The 25364-nt window shown below is 39.0% G+C and overlaps 1 long non-coding RNA gene across 1 annotated transcript; it reads right to left on the bottom strand.

The window, feature by feature from the left end:
- Window positions 1-19850: 19850 nt before the first annotated feature.
- Window positions 19851-24991, bottom strand: LOC109145058. Its single transcript, XR_005604165.1, has 3 exons — window positions 24738-24991; window positions 22969-23028; window positions 19851-19966 (listed from the first exon to the last, which is right to left on the bottom strand). It is a non-coding gene; the product is annotated as an uncharacterized LOC109145058 (long non-coding RNA).
- Between the last annotated feature and the right edge of the window lie 373 nt (window positions 24992-25364).

Raw genomic sequence — 25364 nt, 5'->3', positions numbered from 1 at the left:
AAACATTCTGAAACATTATTTCATAGCTGGTTGTTTTGTCAAAAATTCCTGCTATGAAAACAACATATTTTTTCATAAAGGGGAAAAAAACCACCTGAAAGTATATGGACACTGCAAAACTGGTTTTTGGGGCTTCGGGTGGGGGGGAGGGTTTAGCACTGTGTAGCTAGTTTAAATAGAAGCTTTCTACACAAATCCAAACTCTACATGGGATATACACTTCCACATCCTACAAAAAACATTTCCATCCTTTTCTGATTTATGGCATGTTGTAACTAGTTCTACAGCAATCCTAGCATGCTATGATCAAACTAGTTTTTGCTAATTCTTTTCCAACAGCAAAATATTATACAACAGCAATTTAATGAGTGGTCTGTTATGTAAATCAATGGAATATAACATGTAAAAGAGTAGCTGGTGTTGGCAAAAGGAATGACTGTTAAAAACATCAACAACTGATATGAATGTTTCGTACTCATGTGAAATATTTGTTTCATATTCCTTCACTCCCCTAGATCAAGACATTTGCTAGGGTAATTATAAGTGTTAAGACATAAGCCAAGTCACCAGTTTCAATTTATTTTTTTTAATTAGGCGTATTATATTAGACACTCGCCTGCAAAAGGCATTCTACTGGACACCCTTAAATAGATCAGCCAGGCTCAGCTGCAATGTTATATATGAAGGGAAAAGAGCAAGGGAGAGATGGTGGAAGCAGATTGCCTGGGAGATGGCTTACCTCAAAACAGCCTGGAAAGAAGCACATGTCAGGGCTTGGGACCAGGGTGGAGGGGTGATGTCAGTCTTCATAGCCCTAGGCTTAGCTGATGTGTATTCATTTTGAAATTTAGCAGTTGCTGTGCAAATTCATGAAAAGTACAGTATGCCAAGTTCATACTGGACTCTTATGCATCAGTTTGCTCAGATGTGAGTCTCAAGAGTGTTTTAAACAAACCTCAGACTTGCTGCTGGATACAGGAGTTATCTAAAAGCATATTACATTTGGCTGGCCCCAGGAAACCTACCACAAGAGGTGAGGTAAGCTCAAGAGTACTTGCTACAGGAACCTGCTCTGGTTTACATTAAAAACATGGAATGTTTTAATAAAACAATCAAGTAAACAACAGCTTGATGGACTGAAAAAGTTCAAGGGTCCCTATGCCTTTATCTAACTCTCTCTTCATTTTTGCAGTAGAATATTTATCAATGGAATGGACTCTGAACAAGATTACATAACACCTGTTTTTTGCCTAAACATTGCTCCAGTTGAGTCCATTTGTCGTTTTGTTCTCTTCATCCTGAAAGCTGCAACATCAAGATTTTAAGATGGCAGCCCCAAGGAGAATAAAACACAGGCTTCTTTAAATTTTTTAATGGTAAATATGGTTCCTACAGGGATTTTCATCAGAGCTCACAAAAGTCAGAAGATCTCAACAGCGTATCGTAAGATTAACAAAAGCAGAAGTAAATGCACCGATATATAGACAAGAGTATAGTGCAAAGTCATTATATGCAGAGATAGAAATCCAAAGACATGTCAGAAACACTGAATTTTATGCATAATTTAACAGTCTGGAGTCCTACACAGTTTGAACTGTAATAAAACTGGTTTTAAGGGGAAGGGAGCTTAACATCAACTTTGCTAAACAGAGTCTTGATGGAGAAAGCAAATCTTACTTGCAAATGCATCAAGTTTGGAGTATGTTTCCTACCAATAAAGATAATGGTAACATCCATTAATGGAGCTGAAACATTTCTCTGAAGTTATAAGCAAAATGTTTCATGTCAGAGATATGACTTGTTTGCAAAAGCCTTGATTTTTTAAAAGCGTTTAAATGACCTGTAGAAATATAATACAGTGAAAGGCTACCAAAAACTGAAAGAAAAACATTTTGTTTTAATTCAGGTAGAATTTTACTTATTGAAAACTTTTATTTTTCATTTTACTCAAAACCCTCCAAAAATACTTGTTCTCTCTGACTTTAACCCAAGTATTTTCTTGAACTTTTTTCTCTATTATTTACCAAGTTTTATATGTAAAGATTTTGATTTATGTATTTCAACTGTGTACTATATTGTACATGACAAAATTTATAAGAGACATAGTACCTCATTGTTAAACTGATGGACAAGCTGACATACACCCAGGATTTTTCTCACACCATGTTTCAGGCAGCAGCTGGATCAGAAAGCTCACCTGTTTTTCCCCACCATGTATATAATCTGGTTCAATAACAGGGATTTTACAGCATAATAAACCCCCTTGCTTCAGATATATTATCTTTTTTCTTCTTTTATAACACAATTGTAGGACTACAAAAAACTATTTGCAGGCAGAAGCTGAATTAGGTAAATAGTTTCTGCCCTCTACACGTATTTCCTTTGCTTTTGTACATAGCAGTTGTAGATGTCAAACACTTAGAACAAATCTCCATATTTTTTAGTAAAATGTATCAATTTCCACCTTCTGAAAGAAGGTTTGGTTTTTTCATTTAATAAAGTCATAATATTAACAATAGTAAACCAGTTTTGTTTCAAGGTCAGCTGTTTGCCTCTGCATGACCTTAAAGGCAGCAGTCAATCATTTGCACTGCCATTGACATGAGCTTAGAATTTAGAGGATAGATGGTAATGTCTCAGCCAGGAAAACTTCTTGTCTTCCATTAAGTAGAGCAGTAGTACTGCATACTGCAAAACAAGCTGGGAAGGTGAGGGATTTTTTTCTCTATTCTCTGTTGTTGCCATCCCTCCTTCTGGTCATATCTTTGCTCATACCCAGCTTTTCCAAGATAGGCAGGTGTGGCCGTTGGGGAAAAATCTTCTGCATTTCATGGGAAAACATGAGAAGTTATGCTGTCATATTAAATAGCACACACTCTTAAGAAAAGGCAAGACGAAGACTAATTTAACTGTGTTACTGAGATGTAACTTAATGGGACACATGCAAAATGTTATTTTAAAACAAGATACATCAAATTCCAAAACTGTGAGTACATATGTTTGCCACTTCATATGCTGGTATGGCATTCTTGAGGACAACCAACGTATCATTTAAAACCATTTTTTTTTTCCTGAGAGTATTTGGTATATATTTCTGTGCTGCACATATATTCCTGCGCATAAGCAGTCTCTTCTACTGGGACAAAAAAACCATGCTGCCAAAACCAGTCAGCAACAGTCAAAGAAAATAACAAAGAAAAAAAAAAGATACAGGATTGCTTTTGCCTTGAAAATAATAGCAAGTGTAAAAAGAAGAGTAATCACACTTAGAGATGCAAACATTCTTCTCTGTATCTGAGTCGATGGGGTGCTTGCCATCAGAAAACAGAAATCAGAAAAGAAATCTTTGTGTGTCAGTTGTTTTTTCATAGGCAGAGGGAATAATCTGCAATTGTTCTGCAGCAGTGACAGTCTGTGGGGCCACGGGGTCCTACACAGCACAGCACTGCCAGGGAGGAAGGCAAAGCCTGCTGTCATGTCTTTGGTGTTTCAGAGTAGTGCAGGAAACTGAATAACAAACTGGGGACTTCAGGACATTTTTCTCTCTTGCTGTCATCCATCCTCCTGGTTATATCTTTGTTCATACCCAGATAACTCCAAAAACAAGGGAAAAGTAAAAAAACCCCAAACCCACTTATCCAATCTATGCTTGCATTCAACATGTTATAAAACTCTGCTATCCACGGCTCAGTATCTGATTGAGCTTGTGCTTCAGATGGTGCCTCCTATTGTTTCAGATATCTTGCTCCAAAAGGGGCTTAATTGCTTCTTCTGTTTATTTGAACAAAAAGTAGCATCCCATCTGCATACCAGATGCAACAGGACCGAACCCAACTTTTCAACAGTGTTTTAAATGAAGTGCTTGTTTGCTGGTAGCTGACAGCCTGTAGCAGCAGACTCAAATTCTGGGAAGATAAATGAAATAACTCAATTGCCCCTCACCAATTACCCTCTGCAAAAGGGCACACAAAAGGGAGAACAACTAGCCAAATCCATCCTTAAACTGCATGCAAATTCAAGATCTAATTAAGTGCATCAGTTTCCTGGTGTGGGTGTTTCCTTTGTGTTCTTAGCTTGATTCTAAGCTAAACAGCATTTCTCAATAGTCATTGCAACTCCATTGGTTTGCTTTTGCAGTAAATCATCTTGGAATAACTATTCTTATGAAAGTTGTCTGTCTTTTCCTCTATATTTGTGTGCATATACCGCATCATTACATAGACTGGCCAGTCATTTGGGAGTGAATCTGAATAGAAGAAAATATCTCCCTCCTGCAGCTTGATCACAAGGAAGCATGCATTTTGTGTGTCAATTTATAATCAAAATCATATCCATTAGAGAAATGTACCTAGTCCCCTTGGCAAATGAGGCTTTTCCCTGTGAAAAATTCAAATCTAAAAACAGGATTCTAGTGGAGCAACTGACTCTTATCTAGCAGACAAAATCCAGAACTTTCCAGATAAAAATTATAATATACCCCAAGAGATTATGATGTCATTTTCAATCATAGATGGTGATTTTCCAAGGAAAGTTTCATCTTAATGCTTTCTGTTTGGGGTTTCATGACTCTTACAGCTCAAACTACAAGGTTACTTGCTATAAAACTGAACTTGCAGTATATACTCAGAAACATGTGTGTAGGGGGTGTTCCATGAATGTAGTCACACTGATGGCTATAAATAAATAAGAGCATAAGGAGCTGACCTGCTCTTCCAAAACAAGAAGAAAACACCACCCTAACTGTCCCAATAGATAGACTTATGTATCATTTAGAATACTATTTCAGGACTCAATTACAACAAATAACATCAGTAAATGTTTTGTTAAGCAATTTCTGTTTTAATAAGCTAAGCAGACCAGCCTCTTCTAAGAGGCATGAAAGTCAAGGTTTGTCCACAAAAAAGAATTCAAAAGAAAAGGAAATATAAATAAAACATCTCAAATGCTCATGACAACTACAGTAAGCCAAAATCATGTTAGTCCTCCCACATGGATAAAATCTACCATAGTCCTACATTAGTGCTGCTACGTAGACTCCACAGGTTTTGCACATACCTCCTAAATGCAAGTCCTGCTACTCAGGTGACAGGAATGCTGTTGATCAAATGTAATTCTCTAATTAGAAAATGGAGAAGAGACCACTTTTTGAGGAAGAATTCTGCTCCATTTAGGGACACTTTGCAAACAGCTCTACTTTCTATAATATTCCACCTTTTTTGTATTTCTAACATTTCTGGTTACAATCCCCTTGCAAATAGCAATTCCTCAAACCAAGAAGGCTGGAGTTCTTTAGACAGAAGCTGTAGTAAGAACAGAGTCTATTTTACTCCGTGACTTTTGATTTAAATTGATTTCCTAAAAATGGTTTAACTCCTGTAATGCTGGATCAATTAGCCTTAAGGATGACAGGATTCCTCAGCTTAGCATGAAATTCTGCTGCTGGAGATGCTGCACGCTTTCTGACAGAGCTCCTTCACCATGAAAATATCAGATTATTTTGATTGTGGTGAGAAAGAAGGAAAAGAAGGTGCTATTAACAATAACCTTTCAATTCCTTACAGAAAGAGCAAGAGAGAGGAAAGTCAAAGGAAGATGTACACAACTCAATTTTGGGGCAGAAGATGCTCACAGGTCTCCATCTCCCGACTCCTTTATAATCACAGGAAAGAGATCTATTCTTGAAGTTGCTCCAGAATCCACAGCCTCACCCAAGGTACAGTCACTTTAGCTCATATTATATGCCTGCATTTCAAGGCTGCAAATATCCACAGCACTGTCCCTGGAGTTTAAGCCCAGAATCTTCAGCCCTGCTTTCCCAGGCACTGAACAGCATTGTGGTATTTGCTATTCTTACCGCACAAAAGAAAATAAGGATAAGTAGGAATTTCTCAGCCCAGCAAGAAGTCAGCTTCCTGCCTACATTTTAATTACTTCAGGGTTGATGCTTTCAAGTAACAGAGACCCAAGAAAATTATGTTGTCTGAAATACTCTCTGAAACTTGGTTTTGGGACAGTATCTTTATCACCTTTACAAAATGTGATACCCAATTGCAAAAATGTGGACTTGCTTATTGCCACAGCACACATCAGAGTTTTTGTTTCAATTTTATTGAAGCAAATTCCCTCCACTCTCATACTAAAAACAGCAGAAAGGTAGGATATTCAGTCTAGCAGTGACTCTTACTCACTGAAGCCAGACACATACTCTTAAAGAAGTGCTCACAGTGATGGGAAAAGGCTATGTGAGAAGGACCTAATCATTGCTTCTGGACATGACATTCTTTCTCCTCTTCCCACTCCAATTAAGACTCCTTTCCAAACAGCAGGTGCTCAGGCCCCTTTCTGGTTTTAAAATGTGAATGTTTCCAAGGCCACAAAGGTACAAAATATTTGGAAAAGGAGGCAAATAGAGATTAGATTTACACCTGTATGTAAATTAAGGAACAGGCTTGCAACATGAAGCAACATCTGCTGGGTGAGCTATTTATTTTTGCTGTGTAACAACATTAGATTTGTCCATACAAGCACAGAACCTCTCTCGCCACTATGATCAGATTGCACTGTGGTTGTACCCAAGCTAGAAAAACAATTGCTAATTAAATTAAAGAGAACACATGGCATCAGAGTAATGTGGTGCACTCATTTATCACTCAGACTCTGGACAAAGGTGCTCCAAACTGTTATAAAACTTGTTGCAAACCAGTGATTAACTCCTATATCAGGACCTTGGGAGATGTTTTCTGAATACCTGATCCTGAGGCAGCAGCAATCATCTGTTGGTGCTTCAAATCCTGTCCTGAGTCCTCCTTGGAAGGTCTATTAAAAATTTATTTCTAAAATAGAGAGTACCTCATTATTATTTCCTTTTTGTTGTTGTTTAAACAAACCGTAAATCTAGATGCAGCAGTACAGATTACTGCTTTGTTCACCTGCAGTGTTCACCAGGGCTCTGCAAGTTTCATCAGCTGTTTTGAATAGTTACATTTCGCTATCTGATTGCATGTTCTGAGTATGTAATGGCTGCAAAATAATTTTTCACTGCAATACTAGATTCATCAAGAACTCAGTCACCAGCTAGATGGGATGTCTTATGCTCATAGAGAAGACAACACAGATTTGCAATTTCATTTAGGAAGTGTTAACAGAGAAACTACAAAAAAATAGTGACCCCTATGCTAGAAGTAATTAGTGAAAAAATACCAGGGACATGGAAGACGGTCCATTTCCATATGACTTTATCACCTTGTAAATCTCATTTTGCAGTGCCAGGACAGAGGGAGCTCGTAGCTTGCTTTTATACAGCAGCTCCAATACTTCCTTGTTAAGGTTCCATCATTTTGAATACGATTATAGAAGAAGAGAAACAGACCTAGCAGCTCTACTAATTCTTCTCCCCTTTCTCTGAGCTCAGAAGTAATTTGCCTTTTATTTGCCTTTGCCCCCTTGATGTTGACCTCAAAGACAACCCCCACAAACCTTTACAGGGAAAAAAGAACAAGAATGTTTTTTTTCCTTTAACTGACACTCTGTTTCAGATACAAGTGCCCCAAACATGGCATCTGAATTAGAATAAAATTATATCATCGCAAATGATAGCTACATACTGACTGTTACTGTTAATAATAAAAATTAGCAAGCTCTTCTGAAGATAAAAGGTAAATAGATGTGGAATCAGGAAAAGTAAAGACTTCACCCAGTATCTTGAACATATTTACAAAATCTAACAGGGTGTAGCTAAATAATCGCAAAATATATTATACTTACACAATTACAATAAAAATACAACCACCAGATATGATTTTAAAAGTAAAAAATAGAACATGATAATAAAATATTGGTATTTGAATTGTGAGCCATTGATTGACACAATAATATTGATTAAAAAATAGTTCATTTCTCAACCATCTAGTCAATTCTGAAGAAAGCTCCAATCCACAGCCACATATTTGGGTTACTAACAGGACTTTCTAAAATGTGTGTAGGTGCCAAAGATTAAATAAACTTCTCTGTGTGTAAATATTTTAAAATTTCAGGTTATGTTATTACACCTTTTTTTACCACCCAAAATAATTATACTAATTTACAGAAGAACTTTTAAATCCAACTGAATAAACATATGTGCAATGCACCATTAAAGTACACTCCATCACATAATAGCATAATGCAGTTTTTGAAATGGATCTGTAGAAAGGATTCATTAAGATAAAGTCCCAGCATTCCACCTGAGGCCAATAAAAATTCTGTGCAAACCTCTTCAAATTAAATTTTCTTCTTGAACATATCCTGTCTAATTATGTTTAGTATTATCCTCCTTTAGGAATTCTGATTCATCAGTGCTATTAAGGGAGGGAAAAGGAAAACCAGATGCTGTGGACCGGATACCCAGCTGGTAAGAAATCACTATAGTTTCACAGAAGCCAGAAGAGCTACAGTGATTTATATCAGCTATGGGTTTGGTATATACATAGGAACACACATATGGACGGATGTACAGAGAATTATATTTATATCTGAAGTTACACCAGCAGAAAGTCTGTGGAGTTGCACCACCAGAGAATTTGACCCAGCAGCTCTAATAAGCTGAAGTTTATAAAAGAGCCACAGCTGTGTTGAGATTTCTTGTCTTTCACTCTCTAGAACTGAAAATAAATGTAAGAAACAGAAGCGCTCTAATTAGACATTTGGCTTTAAAAATCAGGAAGATAGCCAGCTAATGTCTAAGCACTTTTTTGTTCTGGGGAGTTAGACTAACAAAGATATCATAATTACAATCATACTACATACAGATAAAGTGCACAGAATATACTGGTAAACCAAGTTGAGGGATTGAATTAGATTCCAGCTAAGTTGTTTCAGTTTTAGTTTTTAATGAATACAATTTTTGTTGTTCTTGCAGTCCATACGGCAAGCACAAATTTAGAATATCTAACCAAGCTGCAACCTGAAAAAACAAAATTTTTGGGTAGCACCTGTGTTCTTCTATTCCACTGATACTTCTGTGTTATCACCCATCCACAGCCCCAGACCTTCCTGTGCCATGGACCAAAAACGTGCTGTTTGGGACACTTGATGCCTGCCTCAGTTTCCATGAGCCACACAAGTCATCCTGCAACCTCTTGCTATGCCTTGGGCTTTCCTCACCCTGCCATCTGCACCCCAAACACCTCTGCACCCCACTGCTCCTCCCCATTTGTGAGACCCTTCTGACTTAAAAGCTAAAAGAGAAGAGGAAAGAGAAGTGCCCGCTCTTTTGCCTTTACCAAATAATGTTATATGTGAAGGTCTAGCGTATGATCTACTCTACACCATCTCTTCCCAGCACCTGCTCGGTGTTCAAAGAGGGCTTCATCCCTCCCAAGACTTTTAATCTGGGCCTCCAGTCAGCCTTTGAAAGCTGAACAGATAATCTTCAAGGAGTAATGCTTGGGTATCATAGCCTGAGCTCTACTCTGTTAGATGAAGGCCACCTTAAAAGAAAACTGAGTCGCAACAAGGTTGTTTCCTCTTTCAGTTTTCCAATATTTTATCCATCAGCCCAGTGAGCACAGCACAGATGTGGGAGACAGCAAACCCAGGTTGCATTTCCATTCCACAGAGGGAAAGCAATTAGCTGTCCCGCTGCTGGCAACTGTGTGGTGTCTCTGTGCTCCTGACTGTGAGACAAGCATTGCACAAAGCCTCTCAAGGCTTGCTATTGAGGAAGGAAACAGCCCCAAGCCAGCACAACCATTTTACTAGGAGGCACATGGCTGCACTTCCATTCCTCTGTCAGGGACTGTTTTCCTTACAGGAATCAAGCCTTGAGTGAAAGAGCTAATTAAGCCTCAGGACAAGGACCCCAGGCTGTTCAAATCTTCCACACTTAGAAGCACATAACAGCAGGAAGAGAGAGACTCTGTTTCACTGAAATTTTTATCCAAATAATTAGGCCATTTACTACCAGATATACAGATTTGACCTCCTGCTGCACAGGTGCCAAATCTCCAGTTCCCATGTTCTGGACGTGTGCTCTAAATACTGTTTTTTCAGATAGGCAAAGGCAGCAGTACCAGGTCCTTTACAACAGGGTTTGAAAACAAGACAGATGCCAAGACTCTGACTGAGAGCTCACTACAGTGGAAGCATCCAGAAAACATTCATTAGACTGAACTGGTTTCACAAAACAGCCCATTTTGTGGACTCCTACAGTGCTTAACCCTGAATATTTATGCCTACCAAAAGCAGGCCACTTCTGTGGTTACTCAAAATGTAACATACCTCAAATCTCTGTTGACACAAACTTCCTCTTGATCTAAGTCATCATAGAGTTAAATGGCAGCTGAGAAAACTTTGAGGCTTCAAGTTCAAATGCCTTACCCCTCCCTCACTCCAGCTGTTTTCAGATCTAATGCTGCACCTTCACATGTACTGTTATTTTCTAGGTGTATCTCACATGTGCAGTAGAAATTTGAACCTATAAATGACTTCACATTCAGATCCAAATTCTCCTCAAAAGCTTCTAATTGCTCTGCAGATAGCTTTTAACCTCCAACATACTTAAAATTATTATTATGAAAGTAAAAATAATTTGAAAAGAAAGGCCCAGAGCAAATAGTGCTCACTTTCCAAGAAACATAATTTTACTTGGAGGTAGGAATTGGAATGATTTGATTAGTGCATTAAAACATAACTATAATTCTTCTCCTTGGCTCTGAGATACTCCCATAGCTACTACTAAAGCTTGATCGTCAGCTCACAGTCAGCATCTTTATATATCTCATAGGAGTTACTCTAGAAGGATAATTTATGCTCCCTTTCTGGTGGCAAAAGCATTTGTTTGCATGGTGGGATGTGTCATTTGGTATTTGAGTCCACTACACAAATATTCGAGAAATACATGTCTCCAAATACAGGTGCAATTTACTGTAGTAATGTCTACAGGGAAGATGTATTAATGCCTTGTTCCATACCATACCATAAATTACATTGATTGAGGTACAAAAACATATTACATCTCTTTAGTAGTTCATTCATCCTTAAAATAAGTCCATCCACAACTATGTCCCAGGATCATGCTGAAAACACAGCACGTCTCTGAAGGATAACAGCAGCAGTCTTAATGGACATTAAAGTGGAGATGTTTCTGGGGTATTTTGGAGGAAGACAATATTGCCCTGCCTTCAAAGGGAAAGCATGCAACAGGAGCTCCAGAGAATCAAATGCAAATGCTTAGGACCAAAAGCAATTCTGCCACCTCTTAGTTTTCCTTCACCCTCACATTTCCTCACCAGACTGGAAAACTCTTTCCTACTGGACCTGTCCTTTTCTCTAGCACCCTGGAGTGATTAACTTTGATCAGTTAAAGGTTTTTGGATCAGTTGGTCTTTTCTCATCCTTGTCCACATAGCCATGGGACTCCTGAAATGGGACACCCATGGCGGGACCCATGCAATTGATGCCTCACATGCCCCTAGCAGAGAAGATTTCATTTAAGAGTTTTTTCCAGAACAGCTTGTACAACAAATAGCTTTTAGCATATACAATTTGCAAAGTTGCCAGTTTTTCATGAATAGAGCTATTTGTAGTCTAGTCATATCATAAAATCTTGTTAAAAAGAAACAACACAAAGAGACTGCTCACTTTTCAGTTATGGCGCTTTTGAATTAATTTGAATCCAGATTGCCTCATGAGTATTGTTTGTTCCAATATGAAACAGTTTATGGTGATAAATTGCAGCAGCATCACTTGAGAGCTGCCTGGTACAGTGTAGTGCAGCAGAAGTTGAGTCAGCTTTCATACTGAGTATATACTGGAGCTACAGCGCACCCAGGTTTTGTGGTTTGGAGGAAACTTAACCGGGAAAGTCAGCAAAGCCAGAGTATTTTGTGGCATGTGCAGGTATTGGGCAAGGGATTGTAGGGGCATAACCAACCAAAGAAAGTAGTGACAATCTAGTAACCTACCTCCATCTGAGCCCTCCTGTCCCCCTCAGCCAGGCATTGACTCAAAACTCAGAAGTAACTTCTTCAGAGACTGACATTGGGCTGTTTTAGCCATACTTTCAGTACTAAGCCATTTAATGCATATGAATTTTTCATCTAGGTCTAAATTTACTATTACAGCAGATGTTAGAGTCAAATCTCATTAGTTAAGATTTCAGTAATCTGCAGAGTAATGACAAAACATTTCTGCATCCTCTCAATTATAACCTTAATTAAGACTAAGCAGGCTATGTTGTGTAACATATCGCCCTGTGAATTCATGCTCTCATGGAAACCACCATGGGCCTGATTCAGAGAGGGAGCAAACATTTGTCCTGCCCACCAAAATCATCAGGGATTCGAGAAGTCAGTACTCCTCCATTGGACCAATTCCTTTCTACTGTGAGATTCAGCATCTTAAAGATTTTCTGTAGCCACTGAGAGGAAGAGACAGCAGTTCCCTAACTCAGCCAAACATACGGGTATCTATAGCCTTATGACAAGTATTTAAGGTTTTGCCTAGTGCTGCTAGACCCCGTCATAGGGCAGAGGAGTCGCAGCTGCTACTTCACACTTAAAATATTTTTTCACATTCAATGATATTAATGAATTTGATGAGGCAGTATGCCAAATTAATCTCTAGTGCCCTTCCATCACATGCAACTGAGTTAAACAGGGATTAATTGAGGCCCATGCAATTACCTCTTAATTAACCCTGAAAGGTTGGGATTAACCCTGCTGTTTGGGGTTAGATAGGAATGTGTTTGTCATGGGAACTCCTATCACGAAGTTAACAACATTGACCAAAATGTCTGTGCCAAAACACGTTTGGGGAATGAAGCAGATTGCTCTTGCTCTCCTGCCCTCAGCATTTTGCAGGATTCTGGGGGCTGCTCCCACTAGAAGGAAAAATCAAGGGTGCAACCAGTTCCTCTGAACTCATCTATTAACATAAAGCCCTGCAGGAGGGCAGACAGCAGGAAATAGTCCCTTTCCTTCCACTTCCAAGCATCTATTCAAACGTTGTCCTACTCAGAACCTTGCTGTAGGCTTTTCTTAAAAATTGTAAAAATGTTTTACTCCTGGGCTTGGTTTCCTAGCTGCATTTTCTCTCTGTTATTTTGGGCATGTCCACATTGCAGTCTGGGGTGGTAAGCAGAAGTTCTGGAATTTGCAAGGACACTGAGCAGAAGCAGCATTCAGCAGACCCTTGCCTACACTTCCACTTGCCTGCAGAAGTTACTGTTTGCAAAGATCAAACGGATCAACTGCTGCCATGCAATTTAGTCTTGGAGATCTTCAGGGACTCCAACACACATGCAGTTTTCTACTACTCCTATGTCCTCTTACATACATAGTGATAACGAATTGTTCCTTCACCCATTTGAAGTGTATTCAGGGACTCAAGAAACAGCCTTCAACCTTACAAGGCCACTCCTGTGTTACACACAGATCTTCAAGTACTGCCCTTCTCTTGGGCTGCTGGTAATGAAACTGGAAGATATTTGTCCATCATTTGATCTGAATGAAAAGAGCAGTTGTGGCAAGGATTTTCAATAAAGCAACAGGACCAGCCAGTGCCCAGGACCCTGTGCACAGATTGCCACAGGATGCTGTATATGTCATTCCTACATGTTTCATACTAATTATGACTACAGTAGCGGTTTGAAAACAACATTTAATGAAACAGAAGTTTAAACCAAGACTGATGTAGTAAACAAGTACGTATCATGGCTGTCCTGCAGTTGGCGCTGTAAGGCTCTGCAAATGAAACACCCTATATTTTGTCCATGTGAAGAAGAAACAAAGAAATGGAACCTCTCACCCTCATCTTTTGTGGAGATATCATCTTTTGACTTGCAACTCGAAACAAGTAGAAAAGCAGACTCTGGAGCTTAAATGCATCTTCTTAGTGATCCAAGACTGAAAAGTCAAAAACAAATGAGCACTCTTACAAGAGGTTACCCAGCAATCAGCTCTTTAACCAAACACCACTACTCCCTTTCAAACCATCAAGCCAAACTAAAATAATCTGGTTTATTTGTGTGAGAATACCCAGCGTGACCTCTGGCATTTCTTTAATGTGGAGCCAGAAGACCATGACTCTCTGACAAAGAACTGCTGGTTTGCACTTTTCTTGAAATTGTGAAGATACCCAGGAAAATGAAATTTGTGCTAAATTATGTTAAAACAGGCCAAGAAAAATCTTGATAAGGATTTGACTCAACAGACAAGGGGAAGGAAGTGGGAGACAAACCAGTCCTTTTAGGCTGCCCTGTCTCTGTTTCACCTTATAAAGTTACAGCAATATCAACTTAACATATTCCCATCTTTTCTCAGGACGAAGACAAGTAGCTACAACGTGCCTGTTATTAAATTACAACACTCAACACGCAGCAGCACAGTTTAATGCAAAGGTTGCTAGAGTGTCCTGCAACAGTTGGTAGAATTGCTCAATTCAGAGTTCTTGATGACCCAAATTCAACACTAATTTAAGAGTAACAATCTGAACTCTCATTGCCAAATATATTAACACCTATAGAAAATGAGCACAACTTGACAAAATGCTTTAGTGCAGCTGAACTGTTATCAGCATGTAAAGGATATCAAGAATATATTATCATGTTGACTCTGGGTCATGCCAGGCTCATTTCAGACTTCAATGGAAATAGTTTTGCAGGATACAAAGGTACTGCAATATGATTAAAATGCACTACACATCTCACTGTCTTAGAGATTGATGCGTACATGAAGTCTGAAATATGCTAAGGAGGTTTTTCCTCAGCAATTTTAATCATCCATAGTAACTACCGATACTTGGTAATTCCAAACCATACTGACAAACATTTAAAAAAACCCTTCAGCTATAATGAATTCAAAGCATCATACAGAAAAATAAAAAGTGTATTTTGCATTTGCTTGCAGAAGCAACTTATAAACCATATCCACATGAGCAGTAAATAAATATCCTCTTTCACCAACACAAATTTTGTACCTTCCACCCACAATTCAATTGGCGGAATTTTTGCTGACAAAACCAGTGAAAACTATACTCCCACGAGCAGCGAGTTTAAAATTTTCAGTGTCTTTTTACTACAGTGTTTTACTGGCTGCAGTGTCTTATACTGCAAAAGCATTGATAATAAAGCTGTTATATTTTCTATTGTAGACTTAGAAACAACATGAAAAAAGCAATGGGTTTTTCCCCTGAAAATGGGAGGGTTGGGGGGACAATAGACATATATACATATACACAGAGACAAGATTCATATCCTTCATTCAGTGCTCTTGAAATAGTTTATTAGGTTTGCTAATGCTGTTTAGGTGCTAATATATAATTAAAAAAAAAAAAAAAAGCCACCAAACAGCTTATCCTGGCAAACATGAATTATACAGACCACAGGTTAAACACCTTTGCACTCTTCCTAGCCTTCCTTTGGCAATAAAAAGTCTCAGACATTTCTAAGCCCTCAACTTAGATCTGCACATCTCTGCTACTGCATTCACTCCTCCTGGCAAAAGATACCAAAGAAAACTGAAACACTAAAAAAAAAAAAAGGCAAATAAATAATGACTATACGTAATTTCCTGTAGTCACACCTACTCATTTTTCCCCATGAATCCCATTTTTAAGACAGTTCCACAAAGGAGCTGGTGAGGAAGGCAGGTTTTAGCCATAGAACTTGTCAGCTTCCTTCACTGTTGAATGGACACGCAGGGACTCTCTTACTCAAGAAACAGGGAAAGCTTTAAAATAATGCAGAGAATTTGCTTCCTAGAATTACCAGGTTATGCTGGAAGGTGAGGAAAACTTGATCAGGAGCACCTAAATGCTGCTTACAGTATTGTAATTGAAGCAAGGGAGGAAAAAAAAAAAACAAACCCAGAAAAAGAACCCCAAGCAATTAAATAGGAACTGTTGAGCTATATCAGTCCATCAGTGTACCTGGCTTGGTGAACCACCTTTCCCAGGTTGTATTGGTCAAGAAGAGTGTTCTGTCAGAGAGAAAATAACAGATGCTTACAGGGTTAAAGAAGTGATATTGATATATAGCCAAATACAAAATAGCTGCTTTGGGGTAGAGTTATGCGGTCTTATAAAATTGAAAGAATTAGACTGGAAAGGTATATTAGAGTGAAAAAAAATCCACTACAAACCAAAATCAGGTTTCAAAAAATTTTCTCTCCGTTAAGCCAGCTCTTTCTATTGTGCTGTTACCCTATTAACCATTCAACAAACACTGTTGATTGAGTAGCAGTGTCTAGAGCAGAAATATGAACACAGAATTTAATACTGAGTAATGGACTATCCTGCATAGGTAGATGTAATGGTCACAGCACCAGTCAAGTCAGGGGCCTTGAGACCAACCTTCCACTGCCCTCCACCAATCTAAGAAGAGACAGAGACAAGAAATGCTTAGGCTCCACGTGGTACTTCCCAGCACAAGCGTTAGAGAGACACAGCCTTGTATGAAAAGCTGACTGTTTTGTTCCCTGCAAGCTCCGGGGATGGTGCATTTACAATTACTTTCTTCTAAACTGTTCTCGGCTCTAAGGCATCCTTGAATTTTTAGTTACTCTGCCATCCTGTTCACCCACAATACCCACATAATTAGCAGCAGCCAAATTACCATCATTCTGTAACATGGACAGTCAATAAAAGTTGTATACAATACTAACACATCAAAGAGGAAGAAATTCAGACTAAATGGGTATGGGGAGAAGGGGGAAGGGAGAAGCTAGCAGCTCTGAGATAAGAAATAAATTTAGTCATGTAAATCCCATAGTCATTTATTAAGCTTCTCATTTGAGTCCTGTGGCAAAAGCATATAGCCAACATCACTCAAATTAAAATGCACAAATTATATGACTCTGAAATAATAAAAATAATAAAGCAAGAGGCATAAACTGCCATATCCAGGGGCTTTGGATTAAATTTTATTGTAATTGCTACTAAGCACAACCCATTTGCAAAATGATTGAAAAATTCTTGTACTCAAACCTTTAGCAAACACATAGATCACAAGAGAAGAGAGTAGCTTTTAAACACCTTACCCTATACTTTCAGGCAAAAAATTGTGCAACAGAACTTCAAATGTTTTTTATGGTCCTTGCAACTCAGCTATCCAGCTTGAGGGTCCATCAGGAGAGCATCCAGCCATGCTCACCATCCTGAAACTTTCCCACCAGCTTGGCCACTACAGAAGGAAAACAAGGGGCCTAAAGCTGCACTGCTAAAAACTACAGTTTGAAAGCAAGTAGTGGTCCCAAGTACATTTCAAGCTACTTGGTCATCTCACTGCATGTTGGGTAACCTTGGGGAACACCTACTTGGTTGAGATACACGTCCGAGAAGACACAGGCAAAGAAATCACTTTGCCTTCTCACCCATAATGAGTCTCACTGTGAGGACAGTGAGCTGCTTAGTCCTGGTCTGGACTAAGGTAATTCACTGCATTCGGAGAGGCACAGCTCCATGCTTCAGGGATGCATGTAAATCAAAATGTAATCAAATTGATTAAAATAAAATATTTCTGTAAATCAAAATGAAATAAGTCAATGGTACCTACACAAGTGAGCAGTAGCTGAGAAGGGGCTGTCAGAAACACTGTTTCTGAATTCAGACAGCTCAAGCTAGGAATGCTTCTTCAGAGAAAACATCACATAGGAAAGCAGATGTATAATCAAACAGTTAAAAAAATCCTCTGCTTCTGCATTTGGTCAAGGCAACAGCAGATTTCCCTGTGCCAGCCCAAGCTTACTTGCTATATCCAGGAGACAGAAAGCAAGTCTGACTTCAGCTTTGCCAGTTAATGAATTACTGCATTTTTGCTGTTTTTCTTTGGTGTCTGCTAACAAAGTTGGAACAAGTGCCCCAGCTTCACAGTCACATGCTGTGGAGCCATGTAAAATCATGGCAAAATCTGATCCTCACATAAAAGCGGGCTGTACTAATTGAATCAAAAGAAACAACAACTGAGGAAAACAAAGTCCTGTGTGATAAATGTTGGTCCTTTGATCCTTTCCATTACTGTCTAAGAATATCCTCACAAGCCTACTGGGTCTATCAAGTATAAGTGGAAAAGATTGGCTGTGCATGCATTTAATGCCTCTCGAGCTGCTGTGTGCTAGTGGTAACTACATAGGAAATCACAGAAGAGAAACCAGGAAGACAAAAAACGTATCAGACTTTTAGAGCTATGGAGGGACAAGGAGGGATAAACTACATAAAAAAATTTGCAACCCATAGAATTAAAAAATGTATTTTTAATGTTGTATATGCAGCTTTTCATGGGTTTCAAAACACATGAAAAGTCATACAAATACCATCAGGTGCATGAAGGAAGCTGGAAGGGAGGCAAACATCACATTCCTTTGCAAATAGTTATCAGGGAACAGAGCAAAAGCCAACACAGACACTGACTGGACAAGGTACTATGATTTTTGAAGTGGGAAGGGAGGAGTTTGGATAGGTCATGGGTCATTCCTTTCTAAATTGAAAAACAGAGATGATGGGGAAAAGGCAGAACAATAGAGTAGCAGCTATTTTATTCTCACTGTTTGATTTTACCATATTAAAGTAGACCAGGCAAATAAGGACAGTCTAAAAACAATCAGGAACATTTCTTGACACTAAGCCCAGTTAGAACTGTCCCTCCCATAGCCCAGGGAGGAAAACAACCTGTTTACACTTGAAGTTATCCAATAGCCAAGCCCTTTGCTGTACTTGTAGCTCATCAACATCATACCACCTTTCTAATGTCCTTCACAATTAAACAGTGTAAACCCACCTCTTATTCCAGCATCTGCATGACAAACCACAGGCTGAAAAGCCTTCTTGCCCCCATGCTCTGGGCTGCTCCCCCTCTTCCCTCCTCCATCTGAGGCAGATCCTGTGCAGTCATTCAATTCCAGCCTTATCTATTCCCAATTACATATGGATTAAACTCAATGTAGCAGGTTTATTACATGTGCAAATCCACTGCTGTTTAATCTTGCCAGTGCTGTGTTTGGTTTTGATATATTCTGACTGGCTTACCTCTCAGCAGCTGGCTGAAGAATATTAAACACTTTTATGCACAGTTACTCACACGCACTTTCATGAGTGTTATTTATTTGTGCTGTGTGACTTCTATTAAATGCAAGTATTTCCAAATCACACAGCATGGACGAAACCACAGCAAGAAGGGGCTGCAAGGAAGGGGAGCAAAAATGTTTCAGAAATATGAGGTGATTCGGGCTTGCAGTGTTGGGAGACATCAGCCCAAAGAGATGTTAGACCATGGGAAACCAAGAAAACCTTCAGACTGTCACCTTTCAAGCTCTTTGCTCAAACACTACTGCAACCCTCAGCAATGCTACCCACTAACACCCAAGCAGTGATGCACTAACACAACAAAGCAGAACAATGACAGGAAAGATCCAAAGACTCTTTGTAACACTCTGTTATGCCATGAGGGTTGCAATCCCACATAATTAGCTACTGAGTGAAGAACACCTTGCTAACATCCTCTGACTGCCCACGATCAGCTGATGAACTGACTCTTTGTGCAATACACTCACAGCAGGGGTGAGGGCCAAAGTCTGTGCTCACACGCTGGATGAGACCTACCTCCCTTCTAGTTCCTGTAACTTTTGTCAGGTCACTATCAAATTCAACTGTTCATTGCTCTTCCCTTCTGCCAGAGGAGAGTCTCAAGTACTCTTTGGGAATTTCTACTATGTGCAGAAAGGGGGTTCCCCTTCAAGCAGTCTCACCTCCACTGCAAAAGAAAAGTCATCATAAGATTCAATGTTATTTCCTCAGGCAAGGTTTTAAAATACATGATAAAATCTGATGCAATAATTTGACCTTTCACCTTCCTCACCCTCATTTCCCTGCAAAGGAGTCCTTCTCTTGCTGGTGTCAGGCCCTGATTCTCCAAACAGATATTCTGCACATACCCCGTGACACATGCAGAGTGCTGCTGACATTGCTGGTTTCACCTAGAGGCACTGGGCATGCACTAAAACAAATACAAACAACAAAAGGAAGAGGCCACTGGGATAATACTAGCAAGATAAATTGAACATGCTTACTGAAAAGTTTTTCTTCTTTAAGGCAGCTAGGACATGCTAGTAGGTTTTTTTGACTTTACTTGTTTCTTATAGTTCTTGTGTTAGAACATTTATTTAAACATTGTTTTAATAGTTGAGGGCGGGGGAACAGCTGACCTTTATGCTTTCAAGAAATATACAGATTCCTGCTTCACTGTAAAACCTACAAAAATACTTTTGCTGGCCTTCAGCAGCTGCCTAAGGTGCTGTATGCATTCCTTTCTTCACGTTTAACAGAGGGACACACAGAAGTAAACACATTTATCTTTGTTTATAATTAGTCTGTAACCTTTTTGGGGCAGGGACTCCATTTTGCTCTGGGCTGGTCCATAACCAAGCAGAAGATGACTTTGGGGAACAGAAGGTGGATTTCGACAACAGATAAGTATAAATAATGAGGTAATTGAGAAAATAATAAACCTAGATATTTCCTGGGAGAATATGTTTCACTGACTGATGAAACCACAAGGACAACCTCATGATAAAGCTGGTAAGTTTTCTGAAACTACCCATTCTTAGTTTGCTAAGGTTTCCCCAAAAACTGTTATGTACAGCTTCCCTGTGAGCTGGCTATCATTTGCAGATCCACCTATCCTCTCTGAGATGTCTCATATTCACTAACATCCTACTGAGAAATTTCTTCTTTCCTCAGTATCACAGAATATATATATATATATATATATATATATATATATATGTGTGTGTGTGTGTGTATAGGCTATATATACATACACACACATATATGAGGCATGTATAACCCTTCAGAATCTCAAATGGGTAATAGAACTGGAAAGGACCACCCAGTCACAACATTCAACTCTTCACAACTACATAACAAACACTTTGCTCAGGAAAACCCACAAAGCATCCACACATGCCCTGACATAAAACAAGCTGGGCTCGGTTCAAAAACTCCAGAACTTCTGCCACCTTCCCAGTTCCAGGGCTCTGGCCTAGGGCACTGCGGTCACACAGTCAGCAGATCACTAAGCAAAAGCACTTTCCAACAGCAGCTCCATGTTCTCTCAGCAGAGTCCATCACCACACCATCAGCTTGCCTGCACTTCCACTTGTCTCTTTGCTCACTAGATCTCATTTAGGTAGTGGAGACAGTCTTTTATCTCTCTGGCTTCAGCTTCTGATGCTTTGTCCAAGTTCCCATCCCTGTTCAGAGAAGTCAGCTGGTGAATCCCTCAGCTCCTTTCCCTGGCCTCAGCCAGGAGGCAAAACACCTCTACCAGTCCCTCCACTAGCCCTCCCATCAAGCTCTCCAGCTTCCTTTTCCTTCATTGCTTTCATATGCTGCCTACCCTCTTAATTTGACTCAGCTGGGAAGAGTTGAACTTTCCTCACCTGGTACTCCCAGGACCACATACATAATTCCACACACCAACACATTTTCTGCTAGGCTTGTGTGTTTACTGTTCCACAGTTTCACAGTCAGTGTCAGAACAGCAAGGGAGGGGCCTACATTCAGATGTCTGTGTACCAAATCAGACATACAAATGTTACAAGCCTATCTGGAAAAGATTATGACAAAAAAAGGCAGTGGTGGAGACTTTCATTATAACAGCACTTCTGTTTGCTATATGCATTCCAGCTTTTTTCCCTTTTTTTTTTTTTTTAACATTAATTTGTTCTATAATACTATACTTTCATTCATTGATTACCTACTTTTTCCATGTAAAACCCTTCATAACTCATTGGTCCAGGTTCACAACTGGCATTACTGCTCCTCAGCTTTCTGGAACTGTAACTGTGTACATAAACTGACTAACTGGTGATTCATCTCCCAAGGCTGTTTTTAAGATCATAAACAGGTGTCCTCATTGGACTGCTCAGAAACATATAATTTTTGTTGTAGCAAAGCCTAAACTCTCTCTTCTGAGATGTGGGTTTATTAATAACAGCAGGGAAGCAGGAAAGCAAAAGATTAGCTCAAATATTTCCAGCTTTTACCACTTATAAAGTTTCTTTCCTCAAGTTTTCTTGATCTAAGTGATTGTCCTTAGAAAGTTTCTCCTACCACACTTATAATCATGTGGATAATGAGTCCCCTGTACTAGCGTATGTACAGAACCTCCAAGTGCTTTCCCAGTATAATTGATATCTGCCAGCAGGATGGAAAGATCTATTATTATCTTTAAAGTAGAGTTTCTGTTTTTCCCAGAAACCTTGTATTATGAATTACTGAAGACAACCTGTTTATCTGAGAATGATCTGTGGAAGTGACTGACTCTTTAATTAAGATGCTGGAAGGAAGAGAAAATGATTCTCTGACCCACATTGGCCTTCTCTTTCTGAGGACGGTGTGAGTGAGACTATTCCAATAAAACCGTGAGGGCCAGGTGGCCTAGATGGGCTGTTGCACCCACGCTGTTTTCCCTTTGCTTTGGCATTAGCTAATGATACTTGGCCAAAAGCTTCTGCCTTCTGCACAGGAGAATCACCATTCTGGTCATTGGGTCCACTATTTGTTAACCTACAGCAGGATTTGAGCCTGCCTAAGATATTCATCATAGCAGATTTGCAGTATATTCACTGGGCCAATTTGCCTGTGTGTGTATAACAATTTTTTAAAAGCCCACACACAATGCAATTTTGGCTGCTGGAGAGAATTCCATAGTTTGGCGGGTTTTTTCTGAATTTTATTTTACTCATTCTCACATTTCTTATTAAAGATATCAGAAGTTCCAGAGGAGGTTTGAACAGTAAAAGAGCTTTGCAAACTAAGCTTCATTTCAACGTCAATCAGCCAAGGATGTAACCTGGCATAAGTATGAAATCTTGGCCCTAGAGGAATTCAGTGTGAGCTTTTAAGTGGATTTTTTCCATAGTATTTCATTTCACCTTGAATTCCCCAATACCCTATTACAAGTTTGTGACTGAAGAATCCATTGCATTTCCTTACCTTGTAGGTCTACATTGAGAGGTCTTTGCATGGCATCCACACAAACAGCCAAAGACGGATCTGTTACAGAAGAGGGAAAATAAACCCCAAGATAATTCTTTCTCTCTTAAGAAGGGAGAAAGTTGAATGAAAAAGAAAACACTTAAATCCACAGAGCACTAAAAGATGTCTGGAGATTTTAATTACTTTTGTAAAGAGATGCCTTGAAAATATGAAATGTTGATTTAGCATGAACCATTTTTAATTAAGAGGGGCTGATTTTCCTTATTATAGTCCCCCAATTTTAAATATTGAATATTACTAAAATACCCAAATAGACTAACTGAATATTTTCTGTGATATGGAAGATCAGATAATACTTTATGGTGTTTCAGTACAGTGGAGTGTTGAAATGTTACTGTGGCCTTTCTCTCAGCATGATTTCATTTGGTTTTGTTTGAAATTGATTTTGAATTGAAACAAGAACCTGAAGGTCTGATGTAACTTAAGCTGACCTTTGTTCCATCACACTGTTTTCTTCTTGTAATTCTGAAACAATTTTTCTCTGCTCTTTAATAACTCATTTGCATATATCTTCAATTCTCCATAGTACTTGTTTTGAAATACGTATTGCAGGCTGACAGCACTAATAGCATAAATTTCAAGGTGAATTCTCCAGAACTATTCTGTTACAAAGATAAAGAAGGCATATGAACTTTTCCTTGTCTTTCCCTTAAAAATTCTAGTAATATTTGAATAGTTGCCCTCTTTGAACCATGGCTTTCATATTTAAGAAATTTCAGTTTATTTTGCACCAAGACTGGCACCCACTGTTCCGTGATGGGCCCTTGCCTTTGCACTATGATGGATTCTTACAGCCCTGTCAGAGGGAGGATGGTATCTCCTAAATTCAAGAATCCACCTTCAGGCCAGTGTTAATTGGCTAGCGTCCGTAGACAACCATTACAGAGAAATACTGTTCTCTGAATAGTAGTTCAGATAAGAAGCTTAACTTGAGGGAACAAAAATGTTTTTAAGGAGCCTTTCCCACTCAGTATTGATTATAACAGGAACACAAATCAATTAACCTCCCAACTAAGGCTTATAAATTGCATGCCTGTACCTGGCACATCCTCTCCACCTCCTGAAAAATATATAAATATATAAATATACTGTAGGGTTTGCAACTCAAATTAAGTTAGTTTTAAACAAGGTATTGTTGTATAAGCTGCATGAAAGCTGGATGATGCTTTAATGATAGCTCAGGTAGGTCAGCATCTATGAGGGAACATAAACAAATACTAAATCAAAAGCATTTATAGCCACAAAAAGTATACTCTTAAAACTACAACACTTGAAATTTTAGAGGCATTTTAATGTTTTCCACCTACAGCCAGAGCTGAGGAAATAACATCTTAGCAAAAATCTTAGCTGCAGAAGGTAGGAGACACCACAGCTCCATGGCCTGAAGAGATCTTGAAGGCAATGGTTATCACTGAACCAGTGGAAAACCAAGAGATGAAGGGCCTCATTCAAATCCAGTGCTCGGCTACATGGCATCTAATTTTAGTGTGTTCTTTAGCAAATTTCTTCATTTCGCATTAAAGAATGAGAGCAGAATCCACCACATAAAATATTATAAAATAGTTTCCCAGACTCTTCACATTCCCCTTTATTCTTAGTTCTTTTTTGTTGTTGTTGTACTAATGTCACTTCTGTTGCAGGTGGTGAAAATGTCCCAGCCCTCAAACAGACTTGGGTGACATAGCATTTGGACCACACATACTTACTACAAATATGTAAAGTGATGATCACGTAGCAGCCTCCTGCCTTAAGTCTGGTCTTTGCCTTCAAAAGTGAGTTCAAGTTGCATCATTCTTAATCACCACCGTGATAAGCTGTGTCCAGGATCTTGATGGCCCCCTGATCCATGGCCTGATTTATCCTCTTCTAGCAGGGAACATTTCCAATGAAGAGGAGGAGTTGAGTCAGGCACTGATGTCTCTGCCCCCAATTTCAAATAAACCTCTAGTATTTAACCAGAACAAACGTTTAGAGACCTATAAGAAAAGAGGAACTTTTTCTTAAACACATGGCATAAGGGGAGCAAAATCATAAATCAACCAACCTGTTTTAAACAGCAACCCAATGTCTGTTATTCTGAACAGAAGAAGTTAAAGAAAAGGGTTCATCAAACCACACACAGCTCTTACATAAGTGAATTCACATCAGGTCTGTGACTCTGAGCATAAACTACGGCTGGTCTAATATTGCAGAGATGATTAATTGAATAATGTATTCAGTCACAGCATCAAAATGTGTCAATATAGTAAATGGACAGTATTCAATCAGCTCCAGAAAACACCAGTTAAAATACTCTGGGAAATGAAAAACTCATTGCCAGAATGCTATTTAAC

The sequence above is a fragment of the Corvus cornix genome, chromosome 2 (genome assembly GCF_000738735.6).
Source record: "Corvus cornix cornix isolate S_Up_H32 chromosome 2, ASM73873v5, whole genome shotgun sequence".
Taxonomy (NCBI): domain Eukaryota; kingdom Metazoa; phylum Chordata; class Aves; order Passeriformes; family Corvidae; genus Corvus; species Corvus cornix.
The sequence above is the reverse complement of the archived record's forward strand: the minus strand, read 5'-3'. Positions and strand labels throughout refer to the sequence as shown.